At 36.9% G+C, this 23951-nt stretch overlaps 1 protein-coding gene across 1 annotated transcript in view; it reads left to right on the plus strand.

The window, feature by feature from the left end:
* RARB (retinoic acid receptor beta) overlaps positions 1–23951 on the plus strand; it is a 647500-nt gene that overhangs the window by 3805 nt on the left and 619744 nt on the right. The window contains exon 2 of the mRNA XM_016124866.2: positions 23645–23723. The gene's annotated coding sequence lies outside the window, so the exon portion shown is untranslated. The remainder of the gene's footprint in view (positions 1–23644; positions 23724–23951) is intronic.

The following is a 23951-nucleotide window of genomic DNA, read 5'->3' on the forward strand; positions in this document are numbered from 1 at the left end:
CCTTACTTCATTTCTCTGTTCCATGTCATTGTCAAATTTCTGCTGAGTCTTGTCTGTATATATTCTATCTCCGCTTCCTCTCTCCTTTACTATCTGTCCTACTCCAATGTGGCTTCTAGCTTCACCACTTATGGAAACAACTTCTGTTGAGATCAGCAGTAACCATAATGTGGTAAGATCCAGTGAGCTGCCTTCTTACTCAACTTGTTGGAGCTGGTCCCTTTTCCTTTATAAGTTATCTTCGCTTGACATCAGTGACTTTGGTGGCTTCTATGACACTGTACATGTTCAGTTTTCCTCATTTTGCTTTACTCTTTCACAGCTGGCTCCTCCTTTATTACTCCATGTCTACATAAATGTTGGATCATTCCAACATTGGGGCTTCATCCTGGACCCCCTTTCTTATATCTTCTCTCTTTACCTCTCGAAGTAATTTCTTCCGCTTTCATGGTTTTAAATCTTATTTATATGCTGACTCAATTTATGTCTCTAGTCCATACCTGGCCTCTGAACTTCAGAAACATCTGTTCAACTGTCAGTTAAACATCTCCACTTGGGTATTTCACAAGCATTTACAACTTCTTACATTAGAAATTAATGCCTATATTGCCACTACCACCAACACACTAAATTTATTCTTCCTTCAATCTTTCTCATTTTTGGAAATGACACCACCATACATACAATTATGCAATCCAGAGAATTTACCCCTTTACTGCCAGCATATTTATTTAATTCTTCATCATGTACTTTGTGTTCTAGGTGGGTGTTTGCCTAGTACACACAGGTAGGCCTGCTAGTGGTGGTGGTTTATAATTGGTATCTGTTCTGATTAACCGGGCTTTGACAATACCAACTAATGAACATTTTTTACTGTTACCCCTGCTTGTATCTATCTGCTTCTGTCCATTTCCACTGTAACCGCCCCACCCCACCCCCCGAGTCCAAGCCAATATCATCTCTCACCTTTATTTTTGTCCATATATGATGAATTTGTGTGTGATCATTAGTATAACTATTTGAAGCTAACTAGACATCCTTCATTTTACACATTGTTAAATACATTTTATACAATTTTAATACTAGGATTTCGTACATCAATAAAGGGCAACTGCTTTGCAATAAATTAGTATCCCACTAATTTAATGCTAAAAGGTTGAATACTTTTTAAGGAGGAATTTCTTTATGGGTGAGGAACTATGCTTGGTTGGCTTCCACACCAAAACAACAGATTATGGAATTTCAGGTTGTTAACTTTGTGCCAAATTTGGAATACTATGCCTGCATTAAATTTTAGAAAACTGAAGTCAGATAAAGTTCCAAGTTCAAGTAATCATAATTTTGAATTTTTTTCCTCTTGACCAACAGAGAACATTCAATCAAAAAGCTAATCTGGAAATATAAGTAAGAGACAGTATCAAGAATGTTAAATATCATATACAGATTTTTTGACAAATAGTAGCAAATGAAAGCAAAATAATTGGAGTAAGATGTATCATCAGAGTCAAGAATTGCTTGTTAGTCTAGTCTTTCCCTCTTTTGCTAGGAGGCCAGTGTTCTTAGCAAAATGGACATACTTGAGTACATTTCACTTTGTATTCACTTCATTTGTGAATTACAAGGTTGTACTTCAACAGGGTCGCAATGACATGCATGTAACCATGTAAACAAGGCTCAAGTAACTTCTCAGTGATGTCATTGGAACGGAAAGATCAAGAAAAGCCTAAGCTTCAATTTTCTAAAGATAGAGGCACGGGAATGCAAGAAGAATTGGTTAGATTGTAAATGTACTTTATGATCTCTGGTAGTCTGGTGATGCTGACCCTGGCTTCAACCTTTGGATTATATTGAACTGTAGACTCAGCTTTTTTGTAACCTTCCTTTCTCTTTTTCTTTCTCTCGCTTCCTTCTTCTTTCTCTTTCACTATTTGTTTCCTTTCTTCCTCTTCTTTAATTCTTTCATTTTACTTCTTAACTTTCTCTTATTCCTTCTTGCTTTCTTTTCTTCTCCTGCCCCCTCATCCTTTTTGTTGTCTTTCTTCTTCATTCTTCTATAAGTAAAAACAACAAGGAAAGATCTACCTGCACTTTTGCCCCTGGTGTTATTTTAGTATTTAATCTACCACATTGCCTCTGCCTTCTGTACTTGGTGCTCTTCACTTTTGTACTTGGTGCCCATCACTTCAAATGTATCTTAAGAACCTTAAAATTCTTGAGTCAGTTTTTCCTGTGTCAACGAATAAGCATATAAGAGGTGGAAGAAGGGGATTGGTAAAATTGCTTTGTGAATTCATATTACCATGCTCTAGAATGACTTTTTTCCAATAAGTAATCTTTATCATTATGTGATGTAAAGGTAGAATGCCTGCTTCTTGAGCTCAGGTACCATTTGGAAGATGCATGTCCATCTTCGTAGTGCTGATAACAAGAATAATGGTTTAAGCGACAACAACTAATTTTTATTGAGTGCTTTCTATGTGCCAGACTCTGTGCTAAATGCTTGATACATATTGTTCTATTTATTCCTCACTCCTGCCAGTCCCATATTATAGACAGACTATAAACTATACTATAGTTTATAGACTCTGCCATATTAAAGACAGACTAAACAAGGTTAAATTAAGTGAACCAAGGTTGCAGAACTAAAAGTATTAGAGTGGTAATTCAGAGCTTCTTAGCTGCTATGCTCTATACTATAGTAGAGGTACTTCCTCAGCATCACCCAGATGCTATGTCTATGAATACATTCATATTGATAGTGAGCTACAGGGATTCCCTGTAGTGTCTGCCTTAATGGAAAAACCTCAAGGAAATGATGGGTGGGGAGAGTGGTGTTCAATGGCCCTGTGGGCTCAAGTTGTATAGAAGGGCAGTCGGATAGATTCTAAGGTGAGATCCTTCATAGAAAAATATGGTAAAGGCAGCTTATCATAGTCTCTTTCTCCAATGTGGTTACTGGGGAAACCTGAAAACCAGTGAGATTTTCAGTGTGGGATGATCCAGGCATCATAGGCTTTGAAACAGAATTAAATGGCTCCTGGAAAATGCTTGTCTTTCTCTCTCAAGGCAGTGATTTTTAATTTTTTGGATAAACATGTCTTTTGCAAGAGTGAATGGTATAGAGCACTAGATTTGAAATAAAATGTCGGTGAAATGAGTCTTGACCAAAGAGTAGGAAAAATGGAACCTCCTATAACATAACTGAAGCAGTTGTAATCAGTTGGGCTTATGTTTTGCAGCATCGATGCCCTATGATCCTATACATGGGGAGGGACTGAATATAAAAAAGAAGACAGTTGGCAATAGGTGCTGAGTGTCTTACGAGGACTTCCAAAATTAATCCTGTGTTCTAACAAAGTTCATATCAGAACCTAGTTTGATTACATGGGCAGTCAAAAAAATATGAATATTCTAACAGCTTCCAGACTATGACCTTTTTTTTACAATGCTGCTTAACAAAATACCTAGGTTGGTCTTATTCAAATGGTAATCAGAATATGACACTAATCATGTCAGAGTCCTCTGATGGCTTCCCACTTCTCACTCTTACTAAAAGCCTAAGACCTTATGGTGGCCTATAAAGCTCTTCATGATTTGCTCCCCTGTTACACTTCTGACCTCATTTACTGGTCTCTTTCGTTGAATGAATAAATGAATGAATGAATAAGTGGATGAGTGAATTACTCTTGAATGAACCAGGAAATATCCAAGGTGCCAATAGTGTTTGTTGAATAAATAAAGAAGAGGAAGATTCACTGTTTTAATGAAGACATTAGAGAAATTAAGGTTAGAAACAAAAGGCATGTGAACAATTTGGTGAGTGGATGAATGAAGATAAAAGTAGTATATCAGAACTACTGGACACTGACCTTGGGTTTTTATCATTTCTTTATTTAACAAATATTTATTGAGAATCTACTATGTACCAGACACAAATTTAAAGGCTGGGTTTCCATCAATGAACAAGAAGTCAAAGTCACTGGTTCCTTGTGGCTGGCATTCTATTAGGAGCCATGTATTATAATAAAGTAGACAAAATCATAATTTTAGGTAGCAATATGTTTTATAAAAAATCTCATAAAGGACCTTAGCATAGAGTTGGGGCAAGATAAGTTTAATTGCAGATTCTATATCTTCTCAGCATTAAACACTGAATTACGTGGTCATTTATCCCCCTGCCTCCTGTGCTAAAAATGGCACAGATATCAGAAATGACTATAGTTTAAAGTCTTGTATTGAGTAAGTATATTGTCTTTCTTAAGATTTTTCCACTAGAAAAATAAGACTTTCTTTTAAAATATTTGGAAAACAGAGTTTGACAAAAGAAGGTCCCAAACTAATAGCTTCTGTGAATGTGCTCTGCATTTAATTTTAATGCTGTAGGAAATATTTCAATGATACAATGGCACTTGTAGTATTCTTTTGATAAATAGTTTAATAAAAAAAGTCAAATTTAGTGTAGAGGGCTCTTTTCTTGCCTCAGACATCAATACATTCATCATTATAATTAAAAGAGATAATCGTGAAAATTTAAATTGAAAAGGTTCAGTTTCCATATGATTTTTACATTTCTGAATTTTCTCAGTACCAGCTTTGGCCTCTTTATTTTCTGGTTCATGTTAATTTGTTATGGCAGTGATAGAAAATGAATACAGCCTCCAAATCAATATGATTGGCTTAGAAACATAAGTGATTAATGGCAAAGTCGTACCAACAAAGAAATAATGATTACCGTGGATGAAGCATTCGGTCTTTCCGATACCACCCACTGGAGTCCCTGGTGACCACGGGGCCGGTGTTTGTATTCCTTCACTGGATTAAAAAGTTAACACAAACTTAAAATCTCACAAATTTATTATCTCATCATTTCTATGGGTGAGATTTCCAGGCAGGCTTGGCTGGATAATCTGCTTAGGATATCACAAAGCTAAAAATCAAGGGCTCAGCTAGGCCTGAGCTTATTGGAGATTCTGGGAAAGAATTTGCTTCCAGGCTCATTCAAGTTATTGGTAGGATTCAGTTGCATGTGATTGTAGGACTGAGGTCACCATTTCCTTGCTGACTGTCACTGGGGGGTCGTTCTCCACTTCTAGAGGCATTTCTTGGCTCATGGACCCTTCTATCTACAAAAACAGTAACTGGGTTCCATTCTTCTTGTGCTTCAAACCTCCTTGACTTCTTTTCCCACATCACTTTCACCTCCAGCCAGAGAAAATTCTTTGCTTTTTAATGAAGGCCTTGTATGATTAGATTGGGACCACGGAAATTATTCAAGATAATCTCCCTCTTTTAAAGTCACCTGATTAGTAATTGTAATTACATCTGCGAAGTCCTTTTTGCCAAGTAAGGTAACATATTCACAGGATTGACAACAGAGTAAAAAATATGGAGGCCAAAATTTTGCCTGCCACAGAGCCTATGAGATCTATACATGGGAATATGTGTGTCAAACTGAGATAGAGTAGGTGACCTGCCAACTAGATTGATTAGAAAAGTATAAACCAAGTCTGCTAACTCATGATGAGCTTGAAAGGATTGTTTGAGGCAATGAATATAAATCCCTTTCATGGATTTAGAATCCAAATGGTTAATATTTGGTACTTTTTCTGCTAGGCTTTTTCTTTGGTCTGGCATGAGTCAGAGAAAGAAAAATATGAAGATGACACTCAGGACAGCCACTACTGAATCATTTAATAAATATTTATTGAGTCTCTATCCTTTTTTTTTAGCTATACTAGGTTCAGGGAATAAAAACTAAACATACAAACACAAACCAATGATGCAATGCCTAACCTCTTGGAACTCACGGTCTATCTAAGAAGATAAAAACCATGATACACTGTGATACACACCTCGATTCAGTTCCTTGCAAAATATTTTGGAGAGCAATGGAGCAGTAGTGTAGGGAGGAAATCGAGGAAGATATCCTAAATATAATTAAAATATTTTTTAGCTCGAGAACACTACCGGGAGATACCCTAACAGACAAAAACAACCAACCTAAATAAATAAATAAATAAATAAATAAATAAATAAATAGATAAAATAAATAAATAAATATTTCCCTCTTTATTTTCTTGAACTTCAGTTATTATATACTCAGTTGAAGAATTCCATGGATGTTTTCCCAATTTTTTCACCTGAGATCACATTTCTAAAAATGTTATATGTTTTCAAAATATAATTAGGAAAAGAGAAATTTACCTGCCACAGCTCCAGTGATAACATCAACATAGATTGTACATAGAAACGCATGCACAAGCCCTGTTCTTCAGTTATCGCACATCCTATGTGCTGGCAATTGCTCAGAACTGCTGCCTAGATGAACTTTACCATAACCTCAAACTGCAGCAGGGAATCAGAATGTCCTTATTTAATTTTAGATATTCCAGAAGGTGTGCTGCAGTGTTGATAACTGTAAAATACCATGAATTATTTGGGTATGGTTGCTAAACCTAGATTTCAAAGAAAAAATAATTAAACCAAATTTACAGTAACCCCTTCTACCAAAATTGAATGATATTGTGTCTAGCTCACATTTTAGATGATTAGAAAAATTAGACCAACAGAGCCATATGAATTACACAATTCTAATTCTAATATCTTTTTTAAAACGTGTCTTTAATATGACAACTAATAAAATGATTTACTGTTAAGGAAATTATTGGTAGCATATTTCATAATTATAAATAGGAATTTTATACATTAATGGTAATAGACGTGCAATAGGTTTTGAAAGTATAAAATAGACAGATTTTAGGAATTATTACTTAAAATGTATTAATGCATACATTTTGTCAATTTTGTATCTGTTGTCTTTTACATTATTACATGGAGCTAACAAATAAACATATACTTGAAGAAACTATTCTTTTTTTAGTTTTAATAATCAGAAGGTAGAAAATATATTCTGGGACCCTTGTTTTTAATTGATGTTGCCTATTTTCATGCTCCAAAGACCTAATGATGCATTAAGAATTACCCATGTTTGTTAGTTCGATTTTCTATTGAGCAACATTCCTGAGAGTAATAGAATAGAGGGAAAAGATTGAGAACTGCCCAATATTGGCTACAGTTATGGAAATAAGAAAATGATGGGAAATAACTCAGGTTATTTTCATTTTTCGTTCTTATCAGAGATTCATTGTATTTATATATAAGACGTGGAAACTATTCCATTATAAATTCATGGCTATAGTTATATCAGCATATTAAAAACTACTTCAAAATGGAATTATTTTACCATTTTGAGTTCTTTATTTTCCTTATAGAAAAATAAATGCCAATTGAGCTGCAAATTATAGAGGATTATCTTCTCTCCTTATAAGAGATAGTAATATAAATATTATTTTGTGAGGAATTTAATTTGAGGGTTGAAGGAGTGATCTTATTAGCACCAGATTCCCTTGGCTAGTAATCTCATGACTATGAGATATATATTAAATCCTTTTCTATTTATATTCTTTGGCAGGCTGTTATTCATTGTTACTGTAGAGATTTTGTTAAGTAATTGTTCTCTTGAGAAATCATGGGTGCTTTTTCGAGGTCACGATTTCCTATGAGCTTAAAGAGCGAGCCATACATCCTCTCTTCAGTTAAGAACCCACTTTATACCCATTTTCTTTAACATGTACTTTATTTGTAAGATTTCTGACACTCCTTTCTTCCGAGAACTTAAGAGAGATATATCATTCTTTATTTTGTGAAGTGAAATTGATTAGAGGAAACAATAAACATAATTCTTTAAGCATGAAACCCAATATATTTTGAATACTTGGCTAGGCTGCCATGGCAATCATCATACATTCATTCTCCAGAGACTACTGGGCTGTGCCAAAGGCCTCCTGGTAAACAGTCCTCACAGTATTTCTTCTTATGGCAGAAGGAATTTTACACTTGGCCTTTATTTATTATTGTTTTGCTCTTATGTGGCAAAAATCCATCCCTTCCAGATTCTGATACCTGTTTGCTGGTGTCTGATCATTGACAGAAGGGGAAAATCAGCTAATTTAGCGGTGTTATTTTTTTAACATCTACCTAGAGGTTTTAATGATAGCCATGTTATTAAAAATTGGGTTAATTGAGCAATGCTTCTGAGCAGAGAATCACGTATTAGATTTGACTGAGTTTCAAGGCCCATAGGAAGGTAACTCCCATGTATAAGTCTGTGGCACTTCAAACAATCTATTTGTGGATAGGCATCAACCTAAATGGATGAGGGGGCATTTTAGGGGAGTAGGTGAAACAGTCTTTAGAAGATAAACTTCATTTCATATCTTGCCTTTACTACTTACTAGCTGTGGGACTGCTGACAAGTTACTTCATTGCTTTGAATTTCAGTTTTCTCACCTGTAAGAGAGATATAAAAGTATCTACCTGAGAAAATTTGTTGAATTTACATAGGCAAGGTAACTGACATGTTATAGGCTCATTATGAAGTGAGTTACATACACTCATTTCCTTCATGGGCACATGTAGATTTGAATCAAATATCTACCTCTTACCTGCCCACAAAACAGCAAATAACATATCAGAGCAGCATGATAATTAGATAAACCTTTTACTACCTTAAATATGGTCCTCAGATAAGCAGCATCAGTATTACCTGAGAGATTATTGGAAACACAGAATCTTGGGTCCAGTCCCAGATCAGCTGAATCATAACCTGCATTTTAACAGGATCTACAGGTGACTGTGTGCAAAGTTTGAGAAGCACTTAGATAGACCATGCCATTTCTCTCTTAACAGTTGGTCCATTGTGCCATTGGTTATTCATTCCTTTTCACTATTCACCTGTTATTTTGGGGATGTTTGGGGGTATAGACACGCTCAAGGTATTCTCTCACCATTTGTACCTTGGGGCAGATCAATGCATGCACACTTCCACACACATCAATGGAACATCCCTCAGCATAGAGCCTGGCACAAGTAGAGCCTCAATAAATGTTTATTGAGTGAAATAAAACAGCCAACAGTCAGACAAGTAGACTCTCCCATCTGTTCTGCAGACACACAGCAGCCCTAGAAGGGCCTGGAGAGAGATGTATGTGCTTGAGGTCTTTGCCAGGAGGCATTACCCATGCCCAGTGGGGAGGAGGGGTTTGTTCACTGCTGTCCTTGCCAGGAGATCTGCTGAGGTTGTGAAAGCCTGTCAAATGCGCACTGCCAGAACAAAGGACAGGGAGCTGCCTTTCTTCTTTCTTTTTCCCTGGCTGGCAAGGCTGGTGCCACAATGCTTTGGGAGCAGTTTTCTTTTGGTGATAGTCTTTCTTGCTCATAAAGGACAAAAGAGTAGATACAATGGCAGTGCATCAGGGTCATATTTTCCCATATGTGTGACTAACTGAGCTATGTCTCAAAATTTCTCTATTGGTTTCAAATTTCTAAATTGTGGGTTCACAGACTGGCATACGGCGTGGTCTCAGTAGGGGAAAACCTTGGAGCTGATTACCCAGAGAAAGATAAAATAGGCAGAGAGTTAGCTGCTTTGGGCACTGTGAGAAACAGGAAACTGTAGACTCTTCAAGGTTTGGGAAATGAATTGTACTGCATGATCCTGGGTAAATCAAATATGGCACTTCCCTGATCTGTAAAATTGTGATAAATACATTTAGAGCAAGTTTTGGCTACCCATACCCGAATATATTTCAGTGAAGTTCATACTAAGGCCCCTAGACCCTTGAGATCTGGAACCTGCCTCCTCGGTGAGGTTGCACTCCAATACTCGTCTTTCTCCCTCCTGCCAAGGTCAGTCTTGGCATAACTGTCAAGTCAGGAGACTTCTTTATGGAGCCATCCTACTTACTGTCTGACTCTGTTTTAGTCTTGGAAATCTGGTGAACTCAGAATGACCAATGTCTTCCTCCTCAGCAAACCCTTCCTCCATCTTTGCTGCAAAATCTTGTGTTACGTTCTTCTAACTGATGATCAAAACTCTCATTTATCCAATGTGGCTGATCCCAGATGGGAGTTAGGAGGAAAACAATCAGACTAACACATATACAAGAGTAAAATTTCCTCTAATCATTTTAAGGATATATCCCCATTCTAAGCTAGAAGGAATCTTTATTCATGGGAATTTGCAACAATCTAAGTGACATATTTAACATAGCATATGGCAGATTTTTGGATAAAGGGGATATTGATCAGCATAATTGTTTGGCTAATACTAGCTGTGGTAACAGACAAATCCCCACATTTTAGTGGCTTAATAAAATTAGATTTTATGTAATATGAAGGTAACAGTGGAATGATGGCATACCTGGAGTGGGGAGAAGCAGTAGGTCCATGCAGTCATTCAGGGACCCAGGGTGACAAAGACTTTGTCATCTTCCATGTGTGGTTTCCTAGATTACCCTGGATATTTGCATCTAGTTGGTAAGTGTGGCAAGGTTGAAAAAGGGTCATGCATGACACATATTTATGGGGTGGAACTAGAAAAGGAATGTATGACTTCTGCTCACCTTCCATTGTCAAAAACAGAATAACATGGTCATGGTTAATTGCAAAGGAAGTTGGGAAATGCAAACTAGCTGGGTCTACATCCATTCATCATTGCTGCTCTATACAAAGGAATTGTCCTGTTCCTTTTTACCCTTTCTCCTTCAACTCCTCAGAGAAGTTTGACATTTCCTCTGCCTCTTAAGTCAATTTTCTGTATCAGGAAGCCCAGCTCCACCCACCTGAAGAACAAGAATAGAATCTTGGCATCCCACATTTTTACAGTTGCCAACAATTAATCCGAACTCAATTTCCTGTATTTCACAAGGATCTTGTGAGAATTAATTAATTATTTTGGGTGATTATCCCTTTGATAATTATCTTCATCTTGTACTTTTACAGTTTACACATATAGGCACAGACTTATACAATACCTTGGTGAGAGGCAGAGAACTTTTCATTATCTTGCCTACCACAGGAGGAAGCTAAGAAGCGCACCGATTAAAGGCACATTCTGTCCGGTGCAACAGGTCACTCTTACATGCAATACCCTTTCCATTATTACCATTAGAAAAAAAAAAAACTAGAATTTTATGGAAAGAAAGATAAGACAAGCATGATGGTTTAATCTCTTATTTGTGTGCTGGCTCTGGAACCACCTTGTTAGGTGACTTTGGCCAAGTTAATTAGCCATTCTTGTCTCAATTCTCTGATCCGTAGAAAGGGGCTAATTATAAGTAGCTACCTCCTGAGTTGTCATGTGGAGTAAATAAGATAATGTATGTTAAATGTTTAAGACAATATCTGGAACATAACTTGTGCTCTGTAAATATTAGTTACTACATTTTTTTTTTTTTAATTGCAGGAGAATTAGTGTCTAGTTCAAGGAATCCAAAGAAGAAATCACAGGGTGTGTGGCCTTATTACTGTTAAAACTGAAGTGGAGGTAGAAAATGTGATGGCAGCATTACCTGTCTGTAGAAGGGAATATGCTGCTTTTTAGTAAGCCACACACAGGTAGGAATGCAACCTTCCTTCCCATGAGCTACAGCCACCTGCCGTCCCCCAGTTCAGAGGGTGTAGGAACTGTTACGAAGGCATGGATTCTACGGTCTGGCTGTAGGTGCTGACTGTGTCCAGATGTCCTTAGTGGATTGCGGTGGCTTTGCCTGAGTGGCTGCTTCCCTCGGGAGAGTAGACCTTATGTTCCTCGAGCCAGTGCAAATTCTCCTTCACTGTCAGCAATAAAGCTTTCTGCTCTTGGGGTTAAAAGAAACTCGTTTTATCCGTTTGACCAGTGAACTTGCATAGCTGTGAGGAAATGAACTTTCTTCTTGTTCTATGGTTAAATTAAAATAAAGAAATCAAATAAATCAAATAAATAAAAAAATAAATAAAGGGAGGAGAAGGGCATAGAATACAGGCTCAGAGGAGATTAAGCAGTTGCATTTATACTCAGGACGCAGGATTAACAACCTCTTAACAGTTCCTGTATGCAGTGCCCCTCAAACTGTATTGTGCAAGCAAACCACTAGGGGTTTTTAGTAAGATATGGAGCCCATGTTAGCAAGTCTGCAGTGGGGCCTGAGATTCTGCATTTCTAACAAGCTCTCACGTTACTTGGATGCTGTCGTTCCAGGACCACGCTTTTGAATAGCAAAAGCTTTTGAGAGCTTTTGGGAATACTAAATTGCTTCATTGTTGAGTTTTGTTTTGTTTTGTTTTGTTTTGTTTTGTTTTTTGGAGAACAGGGAATGGATAAAGGAAGCCATTTTTCCCAGGATAGAAAGACTGGGACCCTCTAGAACAGTGGTTTACTAAGTGTGATCTCAGCATATCAACATCTGCATCTCGTTGGAACAGGTTAGGAATGCAAAATGTTGGGACCCTCCCCATACATCCTCAATCACCTAGTGCAAGATTGGGACCCAGCAGCCTGTGTTTACAAGCCCTTCAGGTGATTCTCATATAGCTAAGTTGGAGAACCATCTCACTAGGGCAACTGACCCTGGCTTTGAAAGGTCTGGTGGTGATGTAACTGCTCCTATAGAATGGATCTGGGCTCCTGGAGCATGTCTCCTGGTCTCTTTCTGCTCATTTTCACTAGATTCCATGGACCATTATGTCTTGGAGTAAAAAGATTGAGTGTGGAAGAAGAGTGTTCTTCAGAGTCTTAGCTTGTCACATGCATCCTTCCACCCTTGTTTCACTTTCCTTATGTGGGGACCACACAAAACTAAATGTGCCTTCAAAATAAAGCCTAGGAAACTGTTTCAGGATGCAGGGATTCCTAAGAGGCTGTGAGTCTCAAGTCTCCCCATTGAGAACTTTCTTTGATTATGATATTGGGATAAATAGGGTAACCAACTGTCCAGATTTGCCTGAGATTGGGAGGTTCCCCACAGCATGGGACTTGCACCAGGCCCCAGACAATCGGTCACCCTAATTGTAGTTTAGTGTTGTTCCAGCTTTAAAGTGTGAATTACCTGAGTTTCTTATTAAAATGCAAGCTCTGATTCAGAAACTCTAGGGTGGAGCTGTATTTCCAACAATCCCCCGGGTGACATATGCTGCTGGTCTTAGACCACGCTTTGAGTAGCAAGGCAGTGTGTCACCATTGGAATACAAAAACTGGCCTATGTGTAAATATACTGGGTGCCTCATAGCCACTTATACTGCAGATGGGCTGCTCAGCCCTGACATTCAAAAAGACTTTTTGGGCCATCTCCAAGGCTTTAGGATTGTGGATTTTGGCTTCAAATATTTAATATCAATAAATATCTACCCTTTGAGCTATAGGTATTTAGCCCAAACTCAAAAACTCTTTTTTAAAAAATTGTTAATTACAAGGACAGGTGACCATGTTGACTCATGACTAGAACATTCTCAGGCCTATTGATTTCTCAGTTTGTGTTTGACTGCTACTTAATGCCTCTCCTTGTTTGGGCTGAGCATCTGCAAATTACCCAGGATGATGTTTCTGTCACTTTTGGTCTTGTATCTGCCCCACAAGTGGTACATTTGTTCTTCGGTTTACAGCTCTGGCCGGCCGCAGGGTTTCTTTGTTGTTTGCAGGGTTTCTGCTTTTCAGCAGAATGAGTTTTGCTTTATCCATGTCCCTCTTTACTAATTGCAACACAGCAGCACATTCTATATCCCATCTGTTTCCATGATTGATTCTCTTTTACTTCAGGGTGTCCTAGAGAGTCACTTAAAAAAAAAATATCAGACTTCAGTGTGACCTTTCAGATCATCATAAATTGTGTTTGTATCTAGGTACACCAGCCTGCACCTTACGACCACCCAAAACACAATTCACTAATGTTGATGATGTGATTTCTCTTTACTTTCTACTCTGGACAGGCATGCACTGAGCTTTGTTGCCTTGTGACACCTACTTCATTCTGCTAATATCCCCCATAATCAGTTTTCCTGGCTGCATGCTTTATCTGTTCATGGACAAAGTGGCCTGTAGCAGAGGCTCTCACGAAGCTACTGGTCATAGGAGTTTCTAATAATGTATAAAGTTGTTTATATATGTATGTATATATATATATAATTCTCATTATTCACAGTAGTTTAGGTCTGTAACGGCATCACAAACCCTGAATCAGAAAATTCTGAACAATTTCCCATAGGGGAAATACAGGGTTGGGTTCTTGGTCTTCTGGTCACAACATTTTTGGCAACTGATCAATACATAACCTTGTTTTATGATTGTTTCTGTTCAAAGATGCCTTATCTAATATATATTGTTGATTCATTAACATTGTACTCTTGGCCAATAGCACTATAACTCATGCCTGAAGCTTACCTAACACATGCGATTTCTCTGTAAGTAACATTGCAGCCTTCTTGCACTTAAGACTAATAGACGGCACTTTAGACTATTCTTGGGAGCCATTTTAAACAGTGAAATCAGCAAAAAGCACAACAACTGTGAAAATTGTGCCACTAAAAAGACCATGAAAGGGGCATTTGTTTATGGTATAAGAGCTGAAACAAGAATGCAGTTGTCACCTTATTTGGCCTAAGCCGATGTATGTTATAGGATGAATTCAATTTTTTACAACTTTGCATGTATTCACAAATGACCTTGAAAGTGTTACAAGTATTGATTTTGGGGTTACAAATAAAGTTTATTGTGTAGGCAAAAACACAAATAGAGACTCCACGAGTAATGAAGATTGACTATATTGTTATATAACCATACTCTTTAAAAAAAAATTTTTTTTTTGATTTAAGCATATTTTGTATACATATTAGTTTCAGGTGTACAATCTAGTGATTCAACGTTTATATAACTTACAATTTGATCACCACACTAAGTCAAGTATAACCATACTCTTAACAGTTGCTTTCTTTAGTCTGGAAAGGAGAAGAATTCCTAGACTTACTCTCACATAGAGGAGTAAAAGCATTTGCCTTCAGCTGTTGAACAACTGCTGGAATCATGTTGGTAGAGGTCTGCTTTTTAAATAAATGATGGTACATCATCACCTGGGCCACACCTTCTCAAATACCAGTATCAAGAGCTCTCATTTTATGAACAAACATGGCGACAGGCTTTTGTTGGGTACAATGTACATGGCATTGAGACCAGTGCACGGGTCTCTGTGTTTTAAGGAGCTTGTAATCTCCGTGAAAAAAAAAATGAGGTTCGGATATAACATGGTGAACATTAAGTGTCTAATGGTACAGAAAATTTCAAAACCACCAACGGTTGACTAGTTTTTGTCCTCCATTAGGCTGCAAGTTCCACATCTGTTTTTATTTTGTTTTGTTTTGTTTTGTTTTTAATTTTAACAAGGTGTTTTAGTGCCTAGAATATATTAAGGGGTTAAAAAGTACTTACTGAATGAATATGAAAGGATTTGAGCTGGTGTCTCAAGCCTTACTTTAATCAATTTTTCAAACTCTAATAATAATTTCCATGGGCACTTTACAAATTTGCACTTCACAAATCAATTGATTATGTCTAAGACATATAGACTTCAGTTTTTGCACACTTTATTCTCCAACACCTTGTTATAAAAAGTTTCAAATAGAAACTTTAAAAGAATTTAACATCTTGTTATAAAAAGTTTCAAATAGAAATTAAAAGAATTTAACAGCAAATAGCCACATAGTCACTATCCATATTCCACAATCAACATTTTACTATCCTTACTTTATTATCTATCTATCTAATCTATCTATTCCTTTACTTATTTATCTTATTATTTTTTATTCATTTCAAAGTAAATTAAAGACATCCATACATTTTTCCCACAGATTTTTTTACCTATAAAATTATAGGGTTGAAAGATGTCTATTTTCTGGTGAAATTCTGTGTTCTGTGAGTTCTTAATCCCTGGCTTAGTTTGGAGTGATTTAGAGTGTGGAACAAATTAAGAATAACCCCCAAATTTTAAACCTTAGACCAAGAAAGCCCTACTGGAGCCCAGCCACACCCATTCATTAATGTAGTTTCTAAGGATGCTTTCATGCTACCACAGCAGAGCTCAGTAGCACGGCCTGCAAAACCCAAAATGTTTACTGTCTGGACATTTACAGAATAAATTTGATGATCCCTACTGTAAAGAACTAAAAATTGTAGTGTAAATTTGGAGGAATCTAAAAATTAGAAGAATAGTAATTAAAAATATAATGGTAGAGTTGGCAGAGAAGGGGACAACCTAATAGAGAATTCAGATGTAAGTGTACCTCTAAATAAAACTCCTCTCTCTAAATATGTTTTTTTTCCTATTTTTTACTTAATTGAAAAAGAGAAAAATGATAGTGATTCAAGATATATATCATCAGTCAGCTTTTAGTAAAGTCTGCTGTAACAAATAGACCTCCAGTCTCTGGGGCTTTCAATAGTAAATCTACTTTTCCTGCCTAGGTCACCTTGATTCTGTTCTTTGTTATCTTCTCTCTGGACTCGAGTCGACAGATTCTCCTCCATCTGGGTCATTGCCATCCTTGTGATAATGGGGAGAGAAAGAGAAAGAAAGGGTGGAGGAGGAAGAGAGAGGACAAGCCATCAACTGACACTTAAAGCTTCTGCTTAAAAATGATGCATATTACTTTTGCTTACATTTCATTGGACAATGCAAGTCATATAAGCAAATCTGGGTTTAATGGGATAGGGCTGTTTAATACTCCTACAGGGAATGGAAGCAGATAAATGTGAATAACAGCTCATTCTTCCTCATAAGGATAACAAGGTCAAGAGATTTGTGTTGTTGTTTAAGAGAGTGGCTGTAGTATGTGTGGAGTCAGAGAGAAGAAACCTATGCAGAGAGGAGTGCTTCCTGGATGATAAATGTCCCTTGCTGTGATTCCTGGTAAGGGTAGATTTTCAGCTGGGTGATGTGAGGTTCTTAGTCTGGTGGTTAGACCTGGTAGTCCATGCTAGCTGAAGTTAAAGATCTAGCACATAGGGAACACCTGGGGATATTGTTAGATTGTTAAAATGCAGATTCTGATCAGTAGATCAAGAACCAGGCATAAATTCTGCATTTTTAACAAGTTCCCATGAAGGCTGATTTTGCCACTCTGTGGAGTAACAACAATCTATGTCACTAGGTAGTCTAAAATAAAACAGTGAAATGAATATTCGTTAGCAAACCATCTTGGTCAAACAGATAAATTTTGAATCCTAAGGGAATAAAGGTAGGTACCACTTCTGAAATTTAGAGCATTTCTAGTCAGTGTTTAGAGTATCTCCAAGGCAGAAAAGAGCAAAACTTTGAGGGAGTAGAATGCTCTTTCGAATGACAATGAACAGATCAGATGGAGTCATGTTTGGTGGAAGAAGAATGGGTAGGTCAAGAGATACGGCCAGAGAAGAGTGAGTTTCAGATTTTGAGCTAAAGCAGTTCCATCCACTGACAACTGGCCACCACCATTCTGCCAACAGCCTGTTTGTAATAGAATGCAAGGCAGATGAAGCATCAATATTCTTCAATCACAGACAGAATGCCAGAACCTGACAATAAATGTTTTTTGAGCACTCAGACATGAACAGCAGTTGTCAGAATTCATGTCTTTAGATAGTAGCAAATGATTCAGTACAGTTAATAAAAACCATTCAGCAATTTCATTGCTATGAAATATGTTTCCTTTGAGTTTTGATTGTCATAAATATCTTGCTAGTTAAATCCTGAATCAAAATTACAACTATGGGATTTGTCATTTGAAGAGAAAATTTCAAAGTGAAATTATTCTCTAGAACTTCAGTATAGTTTCTACAAAGAAAAATCTGTAGATATTCAAAACAATCGAATTTACTGTTTGTCGATTCTTCCTTTTGATGACATTAACAGAAGTGTCTTGGCCATGATTACTAAGATAAAGGCCATGCTTGTATTTTAAATACGTTTTGTCTTCTGCATAAATAACTTTTATATTTAAGTTTTGTGCCACACGCATTTGGTGTTGAATTCAGATCCTGCCACCTACTTGCTGGAATTCCATGGGTAAATGTTTAACCTTTCTGAGTCTTATTTCTTTATTTGTAAACTATGAATAATAAATATCGCATTGAGTTAAAAATGGGTTAACAATAACATATTTAAAGAACTTTATACAGTGTAGACCCTCAATGAATGTTAGGTGCATTTTTATATTTGTAGTACAAATATAAATTTGAAGTCACTCTTATTTCAACATTTAGAGTAAACCATGTATGGCTATAGTAGAAGAGATAGGCAATAACAAGCATTGGAGAAGATATGGAGAAACTGGAACCCACATACATTGCTGGTGGAATTGTAATAATGTAAAGCCACTTTGGAAAACAGTTTGGCATTTTCTTAAAATGTTAAACATAGATTTACCACATGACCCAGAAATTCTACTTCTAGGAATCTACCCAAGAGAAATGAAAATAAGTCTACATAAAGGCTTGTACACAAATGTTCATAGCAGCATAGCCAAAACAAAATAAATATCAGTGGACTCGTGAATGGATAAACAAATTGTAATATATTTATACAATACATATACTGTTTTTGCAATAAAAAGGAATTAAATACCGATACTTGCTACAGCATGGATGAACCTCAAAAAAAGACTGAGTGAAAGATGTCAGACTCAGAAGACCACATGCTGTATGATTCCATTTAGATGGAATTTCCATAAAAGGCCAATCTATAGAGACAGAGAGTAGATTAGTGTTGACTGGGGCTGATAGTTGTTAACTAAAAATGAGCTCAATGTTTTTCTTTGGGATAATGAAAATGTTCTAAAATTATATAGTACTGATAGCTGTACAATTCTGTAAGTTTACCAAAAATCATTACATCATACACTTACATAGGTGAATTCCACAGCATGTAAATATAACTCAGTAATGTGGTTTTTCTATGGAGTGGACCATGTTTATTTTTTTAAGATTCTGATGATTTCTCTGTAGATTCTCATTGCTATAAGAGGCAGACAATCAGCGAAATATTTTTTCACTTCCTGAAACGTGTTGGATTCTCTACCCTATCACGAATACTTCAGCATTCTCAATTCGTAGGGAAGGCTGTGTTTTTCAGGACAGCCCTAAAACTAATGGCCTGCAGGCACCAGCTAGGGATACAACATCTGAAAACAATAGAAAGCCCAGTCAGTAAATGTAAATCAATAACACTGGCTGATGATTCTACATGAGTAAAAAGAGATTTGTAAGATGGAGTGTCTTCACTTTAGCCATTAAACTTTTCATTCACCAGTTCTTCATTAAATCCCTGTCTTAAACAGGCAATTTAATCTAAGATATCAGACATGTTTGAATTATGGAGATCAACCGCTTCATCGTTGGCCTTGGGCACAGGATGAAAGGAACTGAATTTAATATTCCCCAGAAAATGATGTAAGGAGAGATAATTGGCAGCACCTGGACGATACTATCTTAGAACTGCCATATATGTGGTTATGGAAGCACAAGTACATTCAAGAAGACACACCAAATCTCACTGTATTAAAATGCTATGGACCTCATTTAAGCATCAGATTTAAGAACTAAGTGTGCGTGTGTGCACGTGCACATGTACGTGCACTTGATTGTGTGTGTTAATTCTCTGGCCTTTTTGAAAACAGAAATTGCTTGACAGGTAGTTCGTAGGGCAGTTCTATCATAAATAAATAGAAGATGTAGGTACTTGCCTTTGACATTTTCTTTTTTTGGTAGGGATCTTACACCTTACAGTGGAGACGTAATCTGAGTATATTCTCCCTCGCACCCCCCCCCCACCCCTGCAGATAGGATATCTGAGCTAATGCATGAATTCTCATAAGACTTGTTGGTTGGTGGTAAATGAACTGAAAAGTCAACAGGAATAGAAGGGGCCACAACGACAACAACAAAAACAACTCTTTTTTTTCCCTGTGTGTCATGCAAGGATCATTGGTGTCAGAATCACCTTATGGGGATGGGGAGAGGGATCTGTTATTTAAAAATTGGAAACTTGAGTGGCCATACTATGCCATGCTCTGTTGCTGGGGCAACAGTAAGTAAACGAGACAAGGATCCCTGCTTTATGGAGTATTTACTCTACTTAATTCTCCAAGCAGAGGCCTTGGGCCAACAGCATCTCCTTTGTTTGGATATTTAGTAGAAGTGTAAATTTCCAGGCCTCACAATGAACCTACTCAATAAATCAGAAACTTTAGGGATGCACTCTGATGATGCAAATGTTAACAAGCCCTCTAGTTGTTGATGCATGATAATGTTTGAGAAGTGTTCTTCTAGGGCAGAGTTTTTCAACCTCTGCATTACTGACATTTTGGGCTGGATAATTCTTTGTTGTGGGGGGCTGTCCTGTGCATTGTAGGATCTTTAGTTGCATTCCTGGCTTCTACTTCCAGAGATGCCAAGTAGCTCCTTAACCCCAGTTGTGACAGCAAAAAAAATATCTCCAGATACTCTGAAGTATACTGTGAACTGTTCCCTGGGGAACAAAATCGTCCCAGATAAAAACAGTTGCCCTAGGGCAAGGCTTTTCAAAATGGTCTGCTGACCAGCACCTTTAACATTACCTAAGTCAAATCTCTGGGGACAGGAATGTGGAATCTGTGTTTTAACAAGTCATTCCAGTGATTCTGATAGTGCTACGGTTTGAGAGCCATTGTCCTAGCAGGAGAGACAGGCAAGAAATGATTAAATGTATATAAACATGTGTAAATCACTCCGAATGATTAGTGTGCTACACATAGATCTGTAAGATGAGATGTCTTTACTTTCTCCATTAAACTTCACACTTTGGAGGACTAGAGAAGACAGGAAAGGAAGACAGTGTGCTCCAGGGAGGGGAGGGTTGTGAATTTTTAATAATGTGGTCTTTGAAGATCTCACTGAGAAGGTGATATGTGATCAAAGACTGAAGGAGTGAGTCAAGAGATAATGGAGAATAACGTTTTAGGCATAGAGAAAAGAAAAAGTAAAGGTCCTGGGACAAGATTGTATCTAGTAGGTTCAGAGAACATTAAGCAGCCCAGGACGACAGAGTGGAGGGGTCTGAGAGGAAAGCAGTTGGAAAGAGTCGAGAATGATCATGAATGAATGAAAGAACTTACCTGTTTTTGGACTTGATTTCTGTATGTACTGGCTATGTGTCTTTTACTATATTCTGCAGTCTTTTTGGACCCCACTTTCTCTTCTGTAAAGCAGGATTAATACTTGTCCCCTATAGGTCTGTTCTGAGAAATAAAACGCTCTAATGATGGTAAACTTTTAAGAGGGAATAGTATAATTTATTTTTCTAAACTTTCATTGCTTAACATATTACATTGCCAATAGTACATAATCAGTAAATATTATGTGCATTGTAAACAGACAAAATAAAACCCAGAGAAATTTAGACCTGCATATCAGAATTTCTGTGATACTGATAATCTGCATTTATAACGTTTCTCCAAGTAATTCTTGAATACGAACACCATTTTGAGAATTTTCATTCTTCTCATATATTTGTATCCTGGTTTCTATTTAATTGTTTGAAATGCCCTAGCAATAGACTTTTTCAGGTATAAAAATTAAACGAGAGTCCAAGGCCTTCTCAAGGAGAGGCCAGGTTTTAGGCCTTCCATGGCCTGCTCAGGGGGTTATACTGAGGAGCTTGTAACTTCATGGAAAGGCTTCCTGAGCCGAACATTCAGAAGACTATTCAGAGGACTAATTCTTTTTTGATTTGCTCAAGCCAATCAATAATATTAAAAAATAGATCCACTTTCTGTGTAATGAAAGTGACTCTGAGGTAGACAAATTGTTAGGTTTACCATGATATCCTTAGATTGGCTAAAGCCATCCAAGGTAAAAGATTCCTTGTACTTAATTTTCTAAGTTTGTTGTTTGTTTGTTTTTGCATTGTATTCAACTCACATCTCCCTGATGAGTTCCCTATGTCATTATGCTTTGGTAGCTTAATATGATAACCTTGAAATTCGGTAGCTCCTTCTGTCCTAAATGTTTGGTATTTGGGCCATTTTCAGTCTTTAAAAATAAACCGTTCTTCAACATGTTATTCTTCGGTTATTTTGCTCAACCTTATTTGCCTTAGGGAGGCTCAGAGATTAAATTTTACCAATTCTTGAAGCTGTGACAATTGGAACTGCTAGGTTTTTCTGCCTTAATTTCCCCCCTGTGAGTTCAAGAGGTCAGACATAGTCTAAGGCAATACTTAAGACTATCTTGAGAAAGCAATTGGATTAGTCGGTTTGAATCCCTTTCTTTTTTTCCCCCTACACATTGAAATGGCAGGGTGAGAGAGTGTCAAGATGAGTTTTAAACTGATTTATTTGCTAGAGAAGATACACCAAAGCTGAAGAGAAAATGCATTCTCATTATTTAGTTTCTGAGCTGTGCCCGATAGTTCATGCTAATGGCCAAGAGTGGAACCGAAAGTACCCAAACAGTTTTTGTTAGTTACTTCACTTATACATTGTATGTATCATAAATTAGTTACACTAATCAGTAAGATATCTACACTAGCAATTTAAGGAAGCTAAAAAATCAAGGATGTTGCAGTTTATTTTGTATCATAACTGGACTATCATTACTTTTGATAACCTCTCATTGTGGGCTCACACAACATGTAGCTAGCACATAGATTGAACTGAGGATTAAAGGTATTTTGGTCTTTTTCAGAGCTTTTAAGAACTTTTACTTTCCAAAATTAGGCAAAACATAGTCACCAAATACTTTTCCCACTACTTGTTCAGCAAGAAGCATTTTGAATTAAAGTTGCTCCTATATTTGTCAGAGAAAGTACGGGATGCCCAGATAGATATGAATTTCAGATAATCAACAGATACATTTTTCATATGCAGATATTCCATGCGCTATTTAGGACATCCTTATATATGGGACACAATTATGGTAAAAGTATATTTGTTGTTTATCTAAAATTCAAATTTCACTGGATGTTCTGTATTTTTATTTGTTAAATTTGAGAACCCTAGTTGCTTCTCTTTGGACTAATGTAATCGAATTCAAGAATATCCAGTTGTGATCATTAAACCTCAATCTAAAAGAATATTGGAGATGAGTTATTCAGCTTCTCTAAAAGACAGAAATTAAGAAAACTGAATTATACGCTCTGAGTAAAAGACAATTCAGAAGATAAGAATTTATTTGTGGTGGAAAACTGGAATTAGAAGCCCTTGTCATATTTCCCAAGATGGTTGAGGCACTAATTAGAGATATTTCTCAGAAGACCCTAGGATGTATTTTATCATATATATATATATAAAAGAAAAAACCTAGAAGATCACAACATATCTTTTTTTTCTTTAAATCTTCATGGTCTGAATTATAGCAGAACTTCTATCGAATCTGTTTTCAATTTGCTATTGGGTCAAAGGCTCTTCCCAGTGGTAGATGCACCATTATAATTAATGTATGTCATCTTTGTGAGTTCTTTTGCATTTAAAGTACCATAGCTCACACCTGAGCCACATTAATACAAAGCTTAGCAAAAAGAGGGTTCACTCTATCACTTGGTTTTCTACCTCTTGATGGTCACAGCTTCAGCAATGTTCCAGGTTGGTTCAAGAATTAACAAAGGAGCTTGGTGGTTCCTTCTCATTGTAAGAAGAATAAACATGGCACATCATGGAAGGAGATATTGTGAAGAAGCAGGCAAAGACTCTGAATAATCAAATTCACTACAAATTTATTTTTATACATTGTGCTGTTTAAGACAGCTAACTGAATATACGTCTATTACAGGATCATGAGTATCACCATAAAGAGACTGTCGCCCATCCTTCTCATCTAGAGAATTGTTCTCCGGACCTGCAGACAGGAGGTATGTTTAGATTTGCTCCTTTTAAGCTCTTGATACTCTTATTAGAAGCTATCTTGAGCAATTCCATTTGTAAATGGCCCCATCTGGATGTCAGAATATTTATTCCAGTTAATCAGTTGGGTCCATGGTGGCGCTAGTTTCTTGCCAGGAAGAGTTCAGAGAAAGGGATTGATGTGGCTGCCCTGCTTTGTAGCTAAGTATCTATCTCCCGAAACAAGGTAGTTTTGG

The sequence above is a fragment of the Rousettus aegyptiacus genome, unplaced genomic scaffold (genome assembly GCF_014176215.1).
Source record: "Rousettus aegyptiacus isolate mRouAeg1 unplaced genomic scaffold, mRouAeg1.p scaffold_m13_p_4, whole genome shotgun sequence".
Classification (NCBI taxonomy): Eukaryota; Metazoa; Chordata; class Mammalia; order Chiroptera; family Pteropodidae; genus Rousettus; species Rousettus aegyptiacus.